The sequence below is a fragment of the Lagopus leucura genome, unplaced genomic scaffold, assembly GCF_019238085.1.
Source record: "Lagopus leucura isolate 7727_CA_CO unplaced genomic scaffold, USGS_WTPT01 Super-Scaffold_100004, whole genome shotgun sequence".
In the NCBI taxonomy this organism is placed as follows: domain Eukaryota; kingdom Metazoa; phylum Chordata; class Aves; order Galliformes; family Phasianidae; genus Lagopus; species Lagopus leucura.
The window spans coordinates 46502433-46519017 of NW_024962264.1; the positions used below are offsets into that span (position 1 = coordinate 46502433).

The 16585-nt window shown below is 37.1% G+C and overlaps 1 long non-coding RNA gene across 2 annotated transcripts in view; it reads left to right on the forward strand.

Annotated features, from left to right (window-relative positions):
- Positions 1–12208, forward strand: part of LOC122180230 — a 42322-nt gene extending 30114 nt beyond the window's left edge. Inside the window, exons 2-5 of one of the 2 annotated variants that reach the window (XR_006178959.1) lie at positions 8084–8164; positions 9582–9774; positions 10479–10628; positions 11760–12208. This is a non-coding gene — a long non-coding RNA (uncharacterized LOC122180230). The remainder of the gene's footprint in view (positions 1–8083; positions 8165–9581; positions 9775–10478; positions 10629–11759) is intronic. The other variant, XR_006178958.1, reaches the window with a different exon arrangement.
- Positions 12209–16585: the final 4377 nt, after the last annotated feature.

Consider the following 16585-nt stretch of genomic DNA (forward strand, 5'->3'; position numbering starts at 1 on the left):
ATTTCTTCACCGACTGGTAAGCTTTTTCCATGATGCTACCTTAGATTTAACTTATGGACATGAATAACAAATGCTTTCTAGGCGATCTTATTTACATGAGATACGTGAAAGGCAGAAGCGGTCTTTAATGCAGACAATATCCAGTGTGCTTTCACCTTTAGAGAAACTGTCTAAGCAGAACTTCTACTATCTGTATCTCTAGTGTACAATGCATATCATAGAATCACAAGGTTGGAAAGGACCTATGAGATCATCCCATTATTACCATTGCTATCGCAAGCCACTAAGCCATATCTCATAGCTCCTCATTCAGATGCCTCTTGAACACTGCCAGGAACAGAGATTCCACCATCTCCCTGGGCAAGCAAGCCGTTCCAGTTCCAGACAACTCTCTGAGACTAAGAGTTTTTCCTTATGTCTAATCTAAATATCCTCTGGCACAACTTGTGGCCGTTTCCTCAGGTCCTGTTTGTTGCCTGGGAGAAGAGGCATCCAGATGATGTGGATGAGTCCCTCAGGGGATGAGGAGGGACTTCTCCAGACTGAACAATCGCAGCTCCCTCAGCTGATCCTCCAGACCTCTCACCAGTTTAATTGCCCTTCTCTGGACACGTTCCAGGGCCTCAATGTCTTTCTTGTAGTGAGGGGCCCAAAACTGAACGCAATACTTGAGGTGCAGCCTCACCAATGCTGAGTACAGGGGGATGATCACCTCCCTGCTCCTGCTGGCCACACTATTTCTAATGCAGGCCAGGAGGCCGTTGGCTGTTTTGGCCACCTGGGCACACTGTTGGCTCATGTTCAGCTAAGCATCAGCCAATGCCCCCAGGTCCCTTTCCCCTTCACAGTTATCCAGCCACTCATCCCCAAGCCTATAGCACTGCATGGAGTTATTGTGGCTGAAGCACAGGACTTATTGTACATGCAGCCCCTTCTCTGGAGAGCTCATCAGAAATGCTAGTATGTGGAATAAGGGAATGTTTGTACTTAAATCTTTTCTTTCACAGGTTAAAGTGTGGATACTTGCTAGATCAATGCTGTTATCAATGATGTATAGGCACAAAACCCAGCATTTCTGCCTAACAGAAATCATGCTATGCCTGCATCACAGGTGCCTAATTAAAACATTCAAGCATTAAATTGTGGCTACCCTTTTTCTTGTGTCTATCACTGATCTTTGTGCCTATCCATTTTGCCTTCCTTCTATGCAGCCTTGAGAATCAGGTAAATACCTTGTAAATCATATACACTTTGAATGTATTTGAATATTCACTTCTGCCGGAATTGTTTCTGTAGCATGGAACTTGTGTAAGACTAGTAAATATGGCCTCTAAGGTTCATATTTTTTTCCTTGCTGGTAACTCCTGACAGCCTCTTTTTTTGTCTCATCTTCAAGGATGTTAGATCACTTGACTCCTTCTCTGCCTCCCATTAGTCTCAACCCAAGGATTACACTGATCTGGAAGCTGTACCAGTGCATTTATTTTTCTTGGCTCTTTCATGCATTTCTTGGCTTTGTTTTTCCTTACACATAATGTTATAGCAGTAATGGTGTCTGGGACCCTATAAAATGAGGGGTTGTATCTCCCTCCTCACTTAAAGTAGATACTCAAATAAGTGCCATCATGAACTTTTATCATGCCCAAATATGTTTTCTATTTGGGGAGCATACACGGTTCTACTGATGCAATGTAGTTATTAGTGTGCTTGAACATGATTACCTTGCTGAATTGGAACTTATTACAAAGAGACTAAAAGCAGGGGGAAAAGAAAAAGAAAAAGAAAAAAAAAAAAAAGGGTTTCTTTGCTCTAAATGAAAGAATATTAGAATATTGATTTAAGAAAAAATATGCAGCCCTCTCCCACTCTGTCGAAAAAAGCCCTAACATATTATACTTGCCATGTACCAAAGTAATATTAAGGTCTTAATACTTTCAAATTTAAAATCTACTTTTGACTTGTCTTAGTTCATAGCCCTGGAGCTGTAATAAATTTTTGAATGTTCTTATCTGGTTTCTGATGTGACAGTGATAAGGACAAACAGAGTTCAAATCTTAGATTGTTTTAAGAAGCACTCTTTTCTGCTGGAGATTCTCTTTTATGAGAACCTTGTATGGACATTTAAACTGTCCTAAACTCATCCATCAATCTGTTCATGTGCCAGATACGATACATTAAGCACATGAAGCTGCCTAGGAACTAATATATTATGTGTGTTTGTTACACTGGAGATAACAACTCACATTTTTTCTGATAAGCTGTTATGTCTAGAATCATATAATAGAATCATAGAATGGCCTGTATTGAAATGATCATAATGATCATCGAGTTTCAATCCCCCTGCTATGTGCAGGGTCACCAACCACCAGACCAGGCTGCTCAAAGCCACATCCAGCCTGGCCTTGAATGCCTTCAGGGATGGGGCATCCACAGCCTACTTGGGCAACTTGTTTCAGTGTGTCAGCACCCTCAGTGTGAAAAACTTCCTCCTAATATCTAACCTAAACCTCCCCTGTCTCAGTTTAAAACCATTCCTCCTTGTCCTATTATTATCCACCCTCATAAACAGCCATTCCCCTTCCTGTTTATACACTCCCTTCAAGTTGCAGTGAGGTCTCCCCAAAGATTTCCCTTCTCCAAGCTAAACAAGTCTAGTTCCCTCAACCTTTCTTCATTGGAGAGGTGCTCTCTCCCTCAGCCCTCTGATCATCCTCTGGATCTACTCCAAGAGCTCCATGTCCTTCCTGTACTGGGGGCCCCAGGTCTGGATGCAGTACTCCAGATGGGGCTTCATGAGAGCCAAGCAGGGGGGGACAATCACCTCCCTCTCCCTGCTGGCCTTATTGAACCACACTGGGTTTTCATGGGCCCACTTCTCCAGCCTATCCAGATCACTCTGGATGGCTTCCCTTCCTTCCAATGTATCAACTGCACTGCTCAGCTTGGTGTCATCTGTGAACTTACTGAGGGTGCACTGACATTGTCTATGTCATTGATGAAGATGCTGAAGAGCGCTGGTCCCAAGACCCATCCCCAAGGGACACTGATTCTGACCAGCCTCCACCCTGACACAGAAACAGTAATCTCAACCCTTTGGCTGCATCCAGCCAGCCAATTCCTAATCCCTCAAACAGTCCATCCTTCAAATCCACACCTCTCCAATTCTCTCCAAGAGAGAAAGATGTGGTGAGGGACCATGTCAAAGGCTACACAGCTAGTGCCTGAGGTTCAGTATTCTAAAGCAAAAGCAGAGCCTTCCCACAGAAAAAGCTTACAAAATTATCAGATATTTTCAAGAGTTTTCCCCACCCTTCATTTGCCACATAGCACCATTATGCATAATGCCTGCATTTACTTCCTTTTCTCCATGACCCATTCTTAGGTAAGGGCCGTCATTATCTGTCTCTCAGCAATAAAGAACACAAAGAAGATGGAAGCCAGCAAGTTATCATCGCCAACAAGCACTGATCTGGCTGAGAATAGGCATGGTATCTCATTTACTATATGCTAAGACAAGTCTGAAAAATAAAGTAAGCACTAATTACAGTTGTACAAGATGAAGAAAACCCTTGATGACAGTTGGAAATCTTGTGCTTTGCTTTGACCTAATGCTTGTCTTCCCCAGCCTAACGGGGACGCAAGGCTGATGCAAGACCCTGAATTTAATCTCTGAAATTCACTCCTAGTTATTCTATGAAAATTTTAAAATAGCCTCGTCCATGAAGTTTTACTGTTTGCAGGTCATCTTGTTTGGATGTAGATGTGATTCTTTTGTGATAAGCTAGAGCTAAGTCAGTTTACAAAATTAAAAAAAAAAAAAGAGTGAATGCCATGGTACCTTTGGTGCACAAAATCCCTTTGGGTTTTTGTTTTTGGTAATGCTGGAAGACATTCATTCCTGCAGCTTCTCTTGTGGCAATAGATAAAAGAAACACTGTTTGCTTTTTTTTTTTTTCCTTTTAGGTGAGTGAGAATGGGCATGCTGCCTGTATCTTGATGTACAGCTTTCCTCAGTCTTGGATGGTATTCACAAATGCATTCTCTGATCCCAATAAATTCAACACAAGATAAACAAAGCCAGCAATGCATTCATTCAGATTATGAATGAATGCTATTCCTGCAAGATATGGAGCCCTTTCTTCAAGCTGCCAGAAGTAAACATTGCCAGAATCAGTGGAAATATAGGATCTTCCTAGCTAAAACTATCCTGATCCTAAGTTCTTTTTTTTTTTAATCATTTGCAAGTGAAAGATCATTGTGGCTAACAGTTAGTTAAGAAGAAACACATTCTCCAGACAAAAAAGAAAAAAAATGTGATTGATATGTACTTGGAATATACTGGGTAGGTATGTTCTTTTTAGACATAAGTTTGTGAACACGTACATTTATTTGACTATGGTCTTGATTTATGGAAGACCAACTCAAGGATATATAATCAAATTGCAGCATTGCCTGTTTAATTGATTGATGGGAAAATAACTTGCTGGAATTTAATAAAACTGAAAGCGTCAAAGGTTTCCAGCATTGTTAATTATCTTGGGAAACTGATCATAAAATATGCAAGGCGACCCTTAGTACTTCATGGTTCCATAGGTATGAGCTGCTTTTTATGCTTTTTAGTTCTTTTTTCCACTTCGTATCTGAAGGCTTCGTGCTTTTTAATTCAGCACAGAGTTTTAACAGATTCATACCCAAAGTCTTATATACTGTGAGAGCTCAGGCTGCTTTAGTGTTGTTTTTTCAATTCACATTGCCTTCTCATGTTCCCCGAAGAAAATATGTATGTGCCTGCTCTATCTCTGAGAATCTGGTTTTGGAGTCCCCGACTGATTCACTGTTCTACTATTCACTGTTCTACCATTATCAGCAATTTTTTAATAGAAAAAAAAAATAAGGGTAAAATTGTTATTGTTCTTTATTTATTAAGACATTTGTAAACTTTAAGTTTAATCCTTTGTGAAAGCATTTGAAAATTTGTGTATGTAAAGTTATGACTAATGACGTTATTCAGTCAAAAAAAGCCTCAGAGTAGAAAGTATAGATTGTCTTCTGGCACAAAACTAATTCTGTTTCATAAGTGAACACAGCACTGTATCATCAGTTCGCTATAGGCAAGTGTTACTGTATGTACAGAAGGAATGTGAATATTGCATCTTGAGAGAACTTACTCATGGAAAAAGGTATGGAGAAGTAAGATTTTCATTGTCATTGCCTTCTGAAAGGGACTTGGTGCTGTGTTGTGTTCTTAGCAAATGCATTCCTTAGAACACTTTTTTTTTAATTAAAAACCATGGTGACAGAGGGCAGTCCTCATGCTGACAGCTTTCTCAGATCAGAAGGACAACGTGCCTTGCAGATTCTGGTGATGAGATTAGCCTGCAATATGGGCTAATGCTTGACAGAAAATGATCATCAGTAGCAATTGTAGTGGGAGGCAGTAGAAGCGGGAGGACTTGAGTAGGAAGATTCAACAACTCAATTTCCAGACAAAGTTAAAAGTCTGTTTAGGGAAAGATCCAAACACGGATGACAATAACATCTTCTCCATGACAATAGTGAGGATTAGCATTGCTCAGCAGCTATTTTTTTAAATATTATGGAGACATGGGAATTATAGCTGTGTGGCAAACTGTGCAGAAAACAATTAGTGCTGAATGATAAAAATAATGTAAATCCAAGAAGGTTGGTTGGAATATAATTTTACTTTAAAACTTATCTTCTTCTAATTTGATAAATTGAATCAATTATTAATAGTGACCTGCTGAACTACGCAGCCCATCTAAGGGATTTACTCTCAGAAAGCAATGTTCCAACAGAATAAGCAAACCATTCAAACTGTGGTTTTTTGGCTGCTTATGAACTCTTCACTGGAAGCAGGGAAAAGATATATGCTGGGATCTTACTTTGATATGATGTTCAGGGTAAGTTTGGTTATACATCAGATGCTGGAAAGTAGAAATGACTCAATTTTTGAACTGGTTCATGTGCCTGAGTTTATTTATTAATCATAATCTCCTTATAATTTGTTCAGAGAGCTGATCCAACAGAAATTAGTGTGCAGTTGTTTAGTACTCAGCACTCATTCAGTGCATATCAGATGAACAGTAGTGCTAGCATGAGGACAGTGGTGGGAGTAGTTGGCTGTACATTCGGGCTAGATTTTCTTAGCTGAGCTATGAAACTGCATCTTAATTATTTTATACACGTGTATGCATATACATTGATACAAAACTACTAACAACTTCTAAGCAAACAGCAGTATTGGGAGAACTGGACATTAGATGGTTATAGCTTCTTTGACTTTACAATCATCCTGTGTCATTTCCATTTTGTTTTTTTCTTCCTCTTCTCCCCTGTGCCTGGCATATTTCCTGGTGGTGTGGCTGAACCATTAATGTGATGTTCTAAGACAAGTATGAGGACAAAGAGATAGTTTTGTGCCAATGCCAGCAAGTGAAGTTGTTGAAGATAGGCAGGCATTTGAAGGCTGTATCTTTAAGAACAATGCTGTGCAGGTGATGGTACTAGGGAAGCCCTAGCATGCTTCTATATCTCTAAAAAGGAGGGTGAGGTCAGAACTCAAAAATCAACTAGTCATATTTCCTAGCAGCTATCTTGCTAACTGGTCTAATTTGGACCACTCCATCCCATTACTAATGCTATGTTAAATTGTCCTCAGTTGTGCTGGTACATGGCAATCCAGCATTTATTTAGCAATATAAACATATCTTCTGTGATTTAGAGAAAATCTGGGAAAAAACACTTGACATATCCCAAGGCATCAATTTAATCACCTCTCATGTTCTCCCTGGTGAGCCAGCCACACAGCTCAGTGTGGCATATGCTGGCATACAGACTCCCTTCCCAAAATCTGGGCATGGATGTGAATAAGTCTTGTCCTGCCCTGAGGGCATGAGATCTCAATTCTCCATCTACGAGGAGGATGGGTTCTTGGTGAGGATCCAAGCACAGCCAGGTCCAATTTATGTATGTAGAGAAAGAGGTTGTTGCTCAGCAATTAGTTAATATTCTTGGCATGCAAATGACATTTGCAATCAAACCAGTGAATCTAGCTGAAGTTTGGGATCAGATCATGGAATTTCTTTCAAAGACTTTCTTTCTTCAGTCAAATCAGCTACTGAAAAAAACTGAAATTTTACCAAATCTGTGCTGAAGCCTTGGGAGTGGGAGTCATAGTATGCATCCTTGAATACTAGGTACCTCTGTGCTTAACCAGCAATCCTGCCACACTTAGATCAGTAAGGAGGATATGACCCCAAGAAAATTAAAACATCAGAGTCCTCATTGGTCTTTGGAGACACAGATCTTTAAGATAAAGGCATCTCTAAGCAGTGAAAGTGCTAAAAATGTTGAAACATTATTAAAGTTTGTCTATTGTTTTTTGTTTCTTTTGTAAACCACTTGGATAGCGTTGCATGAAGAAGCTGACTTTGGTTTAACTGTTACATGGCAGAAGGCAGTATTCCTCTGATGTTACTTTAATTACAGCAAAAAGAAAAACAGCAGTAGCAGAAAGAACTTGAGCACTAATTTCAGCAGGTGCATCAGCAGTAATACGAAATTTAATTCTTGCTTATCACTGTTAGCAGGGGGGAGATTGTTCCTTCAGTTCTTTGCAGTGAATCACCAGACTATCACAAATCAGTCTCATAAGTGCTATTTTGTTAGCATGAATTTGGGAGACCGGCAATTTTCTTATGTGCTCTTTACCTCTTCTCTTAAAAATGGTTCTTTCCAGTGGATAGCTGGTGAAATTATCCTAAGCTCCCTTGGTCTTACCTAAGGCTTTATTTGTAGGGAGCAATATTTCCCTACATGCACAGTGCAGTGATGTTCAACCACTACATGTCATCAGGAAGACTATAATGGTAGCCATACTAATTGCTGTGCAATAACGAAAGGGGAACAAGAAACTTGAGATGACTTTAGAGGTCAGAAGTGTTAATTAGTTTTGCACGTTAAAAGGTTGTTCATTTAGAAGGGATAATAATTGTTTCTGATTGATAGATGCAAGAAAGACAGTATATTTTCAAAAGTCATTTGCCTTATTCTTTTTCTTTAGAAGCCGAACACTTATCCCTGGTGAGAAAAAGCACAGAATGTTCACCAGAGCTGAGCATTAAATAACGACGGCATGTTACAGGTTGGTACAGGCTTTAATAGTAAGTACAACTAAGGCTTGTAATGTTTTGATGGCTTTTCTGTTTCTTTTAAGATCTGGAATTAAAATTTCAGAAGTTTGAAGTAATTTTATGTTTCAAATTCTAGTAGTAAAAAAAGCAAAACAAAGCAAAATGCAAATCAAACTAAAATAGACCAACCACCCATCACAATTCTCATGTGAGAAAAAGAAAAACTCTGCTGTCCTTTAGAGTATTCTGGCAAAACTTACAGGCTAGAAAATACTAAAGCAATAGGCCTATATTCTCACATAGCATTTCCTATGTTAGAGTTGTCTAAAATTTGCCTTATTTTATGATAAACAATGTAATGAGTGTCTTTTTTTTTTTTTTTTTTTATATCATTTTGAAAACCTCAAGTCCCTTAAAAGACCGCTAAGCACTGAGATCCACTAAATCAGAAATTTTATCAGAGGTTTCTTTCTTTCTGAGATAAAGCAGTTTTTCTCAAGGCAAGAAATGGTAGCTAATACCAATAATTCCTATGTTCCTGTTTTCTGGTGTTGAAGATAACATCATATTTTAGAGAAAAGAAAAGGCTTATGAGTAGGCCAAGAACAGTGAATGAGCTATAGAGGAATTGCATAGAACAACGGATATTGCAGAAAAAAAGACAATCTCCTGATAATTCAAATGAATTTCTTCTTCTCCCTTCCTTTGTTTCAGCACCCCAATATGTAGGGACTCACACGTAATTATAATGTCACATCACTCAAAGATATTAAAATGAATTTATCGGAAATTTGCTTTTTGATCTCTAGGCTATTGGGCAAAATAAACCAGACTATTCCTTAATAACTTGATACAGTGTTAAAACTATTTTATCTGCAACTCAACTTTCTCTAACTTGTGTAATTAGTGTGATCTTTTCACCAAAAGCAGTGATATACTTATTTGGTGATACCTATGAGATGGAAATAACTTACATAGCAGGACTGAAATGTGCAGCCCATAACATAAAAGCTCACTGGCAAATTTACCTATTAGATGGAATAACTGTCATCTCTCTTGAAATCAAAGATATAAAAGCTTCCAGCTGGGCCACAGTAGCTAAAGGACTCACTCTACTTAAATGAATGACATTTAAATTTTGATGAAACTAACAAAATTTACCAACATACCACCTCTGAAATAGATATCCTTGTCTTAATGCAATTTAAGACTTGTCTTAATTCTTAATTGTTTAAGACTTTATTTGGTTGGATGCTCAAATGTAAAACTTATGAATTATGAAATTCTTATTTCTTTTTCTCCTTCCTTAAAAACACTGAATCACAAATGAGCCATAAAAAAATTAGAGGTTGATCAGGAAGTCATATATATAAGGCCAGAGGAACACAGCAATAACCTCTCTCATCTCTTCCCATTATGATTTTAAAGACTGGTTATTTAACACAGCCTGAACCACTGATTGATCACCTGAGGAAAGGGCTAAGTCAGCCATGGGAACACAAGTGAAGATGATTCAGCTCCTAGATCCCATTTAAGGGCTGACTGGCAGCAGGGAAGAATTTCTTTCTGGATATCCTTTGTCTGTGGAGTCCTTCTTGTGAACCTAGATCTTCAGATAGAGGTAAGCATTCCTTCCCTATTTGTTTCTTTCCCCATTTTCACCATGACAATCTTTCCAGCTGTAACACCAACTGTAACGTTTAACACACCCATTCAACATCATTAGGCATATTAAAACTTTATGTAAAATCATAGGCATGGAAGCTTAATTTGATATATTGAATTAACAGGGGATTAGATCTGCTTGAGTTGACTGGGGAGACATTTGCTTTATGTACTAAAACAAATGTTTGTGAAAGTCTTACTTTAAAATGAGAATTTGGGTTAATGGCTCTTTTAAGTGCTATAGTGAACTAGTTCAAAAAAAACTAGTGCTTACTTTGCAATTGCCTCTGCATAGCATAACTTGTTTTTTCATACAACAATCTCCCATGTCATGTTGCATAAGGCATTAGATTTTGCAGTATTTTTCCAAAAATGTTTTGTGTGACTTGTGTACTATGCTTTTTCGGTAATAGAGAGAGGATAATCTCTCCCTGTAGCATGAGAGATCTAGACATAAATGCCTTATTTTATAGCATACGTTAACTTGAAGTAATGCATTGATCAAAAAGATTTGCAGCAATGGGGAACAAAGTTTGTCACTTGTAGGCAGAAGTTTAGAGGTTAAGTTCAGTTAAGCACTTTTTTTTAAAGCAATTTTCTCAGGAATATGAGTGAGATTTAAGGAGAATAAAAGATTTTTTTTTTTTCGTTTTTCTTCAGATTACATATTTTGGAGATAACCTGTATAACTTTGTCCAAGCTGACTTCCAAACTTGTCTTCATGGCAGTAGTCAGGAACTTTCTCATGCTTTTCATCCCCGTGTGTACATTCCTTCTATTTCTACATAACAGGATGGGATTCTATAGCTGGTATGAGGTTTGTTCTCTTGTTATATGGTGACTGACAACTTTCTCTGGCATCATATGATAAAAGCATAGCAACTAATGTGACATCAAGAAAGAGGTGGATCAGAATATATTTGGCAGATAAATATCTGCTCTGTGGATAGGATTCAAATGTCACAGTGACAGTAATAAATTCAGAGAGAGGAATCTGATCTCTGGGGTTTGTCCATAAGTATTCCCTTTCCTGATAGGAATGTAACCTAAGACCTTAAATGATCGAAGGAAGAATTTCTGTATAGGCATAACCCTCTAAAATGAATTACCATTGACAAAGCTCTGATGATGAAATAAACATTTCTGTGCATGTAACCCAGTTTCACCAATTTTAGGCTTTTAAAGTGGGATTTATGTCCTTCTGCCTCTGGGCACACCTGTGAAATTAAGCAGTGCAACTAGAGCTACAGAACGCATTCACTGGCGGGTTATTTATAATCAAGATAAAGCTTGGATTCTATGGTTTTCAGATTGTAAAGTCTGTGGATCACTTGCCTAAGGATCTGAGAAATGGAATCATAAGAAGTATTTTTTTTTTTTTTTTTTAGTAGGTTTAAATTCACCTTGTATCTCCACTGGGAGATCTATAGAGGTCTGTAAATTAAAAAAAGGCTGAAAATAAACTGCACTAGTTTAGTATATAAAAGGAGGGGAAGAAGGATGATAAAAGGATGTATTTCAAAGCGTTAGTTGTAAAACTTGTCCTTTATTGGAAACCGAAAAGTATGCAGTTTGGAAAGAGGATGGTTGTGTTTTCATGGGTATCAGAAGACCTCCTGGCCCAACTTTTTTTTTTTTTTTTTTTTTTTTTTTAATGAAGTTTTTGGAAAGAACACAAGGCTGCCTGGAGGATAAGAAAGGGAGAGAAAGACTGATTGCTGGCCATTGTAGGACCACCTAAGGAATAACTGCTGAGATTCAACCTGGTACATGGTAGTTGCAGTATAATTAATTCATTCAAGCCTTGGAGAAGTGCCTTTGTTATTTTTAATCTAAATGAATCCCTTCAACCATTAGGTTACAATGTGGAATTTTGGGAATGTGTTTTTATTTTTTTTGCTTTTATTTTTTAACATCTTGCACAATTTCTTGAACCCCTAGGTGCATGGCTTCATTGCTGTGGTTTAGTGGTGAATGAAACCTGTTAACCTGGCAGTAGCATTGCCTTGGAGGTGCCTGAACTAAGGTAGAGTTAAGGCTGCTCCCACCGGGCAGAGCAGGGCTCACTCAGCATCCTGCGGTCCCTCTTCTGGTGAACGTATGAACAACTATTTCAGGAGCTGAGGAGACATTCCTTTTGTCTTGTCCTGATACTCTTTGCAAGTTGTTCTGTTTTCTGCATTTCGTCTTCTTGCTACGTGCTTTAGTGAATCGGGATTTAAAAGGCTCTTGATTTAAGATCTCCTTTTAAGAAAGGAAGGGGGGGGGGAATTCCTGAATATTGAGAATAGCCTTGTCAGATTATCACAATGTAGGAAATATTTAAATATTAAATACAGTAGAACAACAGTATTCTACCAAGCTAGTAGACAAACTTTTTAAATGAATTAAATACTTCTATTCTTCCATACATGTACAAATGTTTTCTCTGTACTAGAAAACATTTGTTCTACACTTTCTTGTTTCAGTGACATAGAGCTCTATATCCAGGTATCTCTGAACCTCTGTTTTCTACTTTTAGCTTTAGATATCAACATTACTATTTGAATTTCTGGGAGAATTTTCTAATCATATTATGCTCTTCTATTAACCTTTCTCATTTTTCTGTGATGTATTATCTGTTCTTTGCTTGCCAGTGGCTGAAATATTTTTTCCCACTTACTCTTGAGAGGTCTGGGTACAGAAGGGTATGGATTCCAATAACATTAATAAAGTGCTTGAAGTATTAACTTTTTTCTTTCACTTTACTTTTTGATCCTTTTCCAGATGGAGGTGAACAATGCATATCTGCTTAATCAATCATGGCTTTGTAGTTTCTATATATACACACAAAAAAGCCTATTTCAATCACTGCGATGGAGAAAGAAAAATCTTAGGGAGTAGTGTTTTAAACAGTTTGTAACAATGTCGGAACTGAAATTCATACTACACAGAAAAACTGTAATAAGTTGTTATACTATTAAAATATTGCCTTAAAAATTCTCTGGCACTAATAATGCATCCTGCTTGGGAGAAAATCTTAATCTTGACCCACGAAACTTGAATCTCAATTACATTTGATTTATGTAAGCACTTAATTTATCCTTTCTGAGGCACTCAGAACACATACATATATATTTAGAAGATATAAACTGCAGTGTCACTGAATTCATATTGAACGCTAAGGGAAAAATCCTAAACTTATTAAATAAAAGACTGAGCTGTACTCTGTTCCCTATGTGGAGGAAGATAGAATTCATCTCAACCAACTAACAAATTCTGAAAATAAAAAGCCATTGTACATGTAAAAGCTCTAGAGTAGACAAGGTAAGTGTTTAGCACAATAAAAATTCTTACCTAAGACATTTAAATATTTCTTAACCATAACCATCTGACAGACTGAGGCTGTAGGGTTTATATGTGAGTTGAAATCAATACGCTGATATACAAATATGATAGTCTGCCATGATAGCTGTGCTCAAAAAATGGACAAATGGTATTTAAGTACTTGTGCAATAGAAGTTGTTATTGGCAAAGACTGGCATCAAAAGGTCTTGCCTTTCTGTGAAAACAAGGAAAGATCTTCATTTTTCTTTCCTATTACTTTGTACATATGAATTTGTACTCTCTCCTTGTGCTTTTGATGTTTTGTGCATTCAAAAAAAAAAAAAAAAAGTAGTTATTCACAAGGTCTTAACTACTCAAGGCCATAAACACTGCATTTTAGACTGTTACCCGTCAAGTCTTTGAACTACCTCCGACTCAACATTAATTTTTCTGGGTTACTCGCCTTGAGTTAATTAGTTCTCTTCACTGTCTGCCCACATTTTTGATTTGTTTTAGAGATTTCCTTACTTGTACAGAAAAAGATTTCTTCTTGCTGCATGCAAGAGAAGTGAAATAATGGCCTGCAATATTCTGCAAGTTTATAAATTCAGGAAGTTGGAAATCATATTGTCATTCTCCACAGGGAAACCTATTATTATTATCACCATTAAGAACTGATTAAATATACGTTGTCCTTGTACAAATATATTATGCTAATAATCTTCCATGATCTTATAATACTTCAGGACAATTCCAAAACCAACATATGTAGAAGTTCTCGTTTTTTTTTTTTTTTTTTTTTTTCTCCAATTAACTGTGTACTGATTTTCCTCTATATAGGTCATCAGATCACAAATATAGGAAAGAGATTGTGAAGCCAAGGCCAAGATTTGGATTTGCAGTATGTTTCTTTAAAACCATACAAACATTTAGCAGTTTTTAGGGGTACTCGCATCAATACATCTAGTATGGTATAATCTGTAGACAAACATGAATTAATAGCACTTAAACTAGGGCTAACTACTGTTATCAGCTGCCACACTTTCACCCAACCATCTAAAAACTGCCAGCTTCATTGACCAATTTCTGTAGCTCATATTGACGAAGAATGCTTTTTTTTTTTTTTTTTTTTTTTTTTTTTTTTTTAACAGATCCTGAGCTACTTGAAAGCTTTTTTCACATTTCTCTGTACCTCCCAAATAACTGCAAGGTAGAGATGTTTACACTCAAGTGTAATGTATTCAAGTATGGTACAGGTATTTGTATGGAATAATGTCCATGTGTAACAAATCCAGAAGATTTGCCTTGAAATCAGTCTCTGGAAAGATAACAGTCATGGAAAGAGTAATGAGCCTTGTGGGAGTCAAGAACATTAATTTTTAAAGTAGTTATTGAGGTTTTTAACACTACATCTTGGTTTTCTGGATGACTGGAATTCGGTGATGCAAACAACTTGAGGAGGATGTATTAACTATGCACAATTAAGGTTAACATTTAAAATAAAGACAAAAGTGTGTGTTGCGTGTTTTATGAAAGTTCAAATGAAAAACATTTATGACAAATGCAGGCGAGCAGAGATTATGTAAATAGTATCAGGATCAATTTACATCTACTCTTTCAGCAAAATAAAATGATGTTGTATCAGTTGAGAAAAGTTAAACAACTTTGCATGTATTATTCACTCCTGTTGAGATGTATGTTTTCAACACTAATGCATTAGAGAAGTGCAAAACTCTTCCCTGCAAGAATATTTTTTCAGTTTTTATTTTCAGTGGTAGACTACTGAAGACTCATTTTCATAATGTTCACAGGATGGCATGAAAAGCATAGAGTAACATTTAATTTTGAAATATTCATTTTTCTGTAGTATTTCTGCTGTAACGGAGAATCATCTTGAGACCCATGCCATTATTTTTTTTTTCTTAAGATGAAACAGATTGATGGAAAGATCAGGAAGCTGAGAATAAAACTGGTTTGAAGAATGAAGGCAGTTGCATAAAATATTTAAAGAAATAATTCTTTATGGTCCCTTTGTGCAACTTATCCAATTTGATTTTTTTTTTTTTTTTTTTCTGCTAAGAAGGAATTTGAGGAAACCCTTTGTTTTCACCTGAATTAAGGGCAGACCTGCAGCAAGGCAAAAAAAAAAAAAAAAAAAAAATTAATATCCTGAATATGATGATGTGAACCTGTATTAAGCAACACAAACACAGGAAAACAACCTGTTCTCTGCAATGGAAACTATTCCAGTGAGGTGGTGAGAATGCTACAGGTGTGACAAACTTGGCTGCAGGTAAGCCTCTAATGGAGTTGTACAAACAGTGCACAAAGGGTACTATTTATACTATTTATATTTTCTTTGTTTTTTTTTTGTTTTGTTTGTTTTTATTCATATTTGTTGGTATTTTTAGCAGTTGGAATTTTTGGTCCAGTACTTATCTGTAGTCTTGGTGCAAGCAGAACCCTGTAGTAGTCCTTTAAAATTTTGAAAATTTAATAAGTCGTCAGTGAGCTCTGGTTTGTGGTTTTTTTTTTTTTTTTTTTTTTTTTTAAGATAAACTGTGATTGAGAATCATACCAACCTTCCTCACATCTCTATGGAAGAATTTCTGATGGACAAATACCTCATTTAAAAAAAAACAAAAAACAAAAAAAAAAAAAAAACAACCAAAAACAGTCAAGGATTTGATAATTTCAGTTTTCTGTTAAACAGCTGCTTGTAAGAAATGGGAAGCATATGAAAGAAAGGAAGGGAATTCTGTGAAGAGGTAAAAATTGGATCTATGTGGCTTAAATTTAAAGGAAAAAAAAAAAAAAACCCACCAAAAATCTATGGTCTCTGCCCCCTGACACTAGGGGTTGAGCTGAGGCGATGTCTTCACCAGCAAGATCCACCAGCTGTGACTGCAGAGCACTCAATCTCAATTAAGAACACAAGTTCCCTCTTTTCAAATAGTCTTGATGTTTCATAAGATCTTGCCCATGTCACATGTTTTATGTGGTGGGCTTGAATAACACTGCCCAGAGCTTTTGGGCAACACAGCACTTGCTCTGTAGGCAGCAGCCCAGAACTTGCCAGCAGCCACTCAGCTGTTCTCTCCTGTCTGCTACCCAGATGCTCACAAGTACAATGCTGTGTTAACACAACCTAATTATCTGCCATGTGCAACTATTTATACATTCTTGCTGCATTAGAAAGATATGATGGCAGCTTCCCTTTCCTAAAAAAATCCCTTTGCACTTGCTGGCATTTTTGACTCAATATTGAGGAAAATAATATTAAAATGTAGCCTTTGTTTCTTTCCATTTAGGGCATGAACTTGCATGTATTAAAGAAAGCATGCTTTGGATTCCCTTAGTGAGTCATCTCTATTTCACTGGTGATTCACTTCTTGAAAAGAGAGGAACAAAAATCTGGCCGGCTGACACCAAGTGCCATCTATTTATCTTTCTGTTTGTTT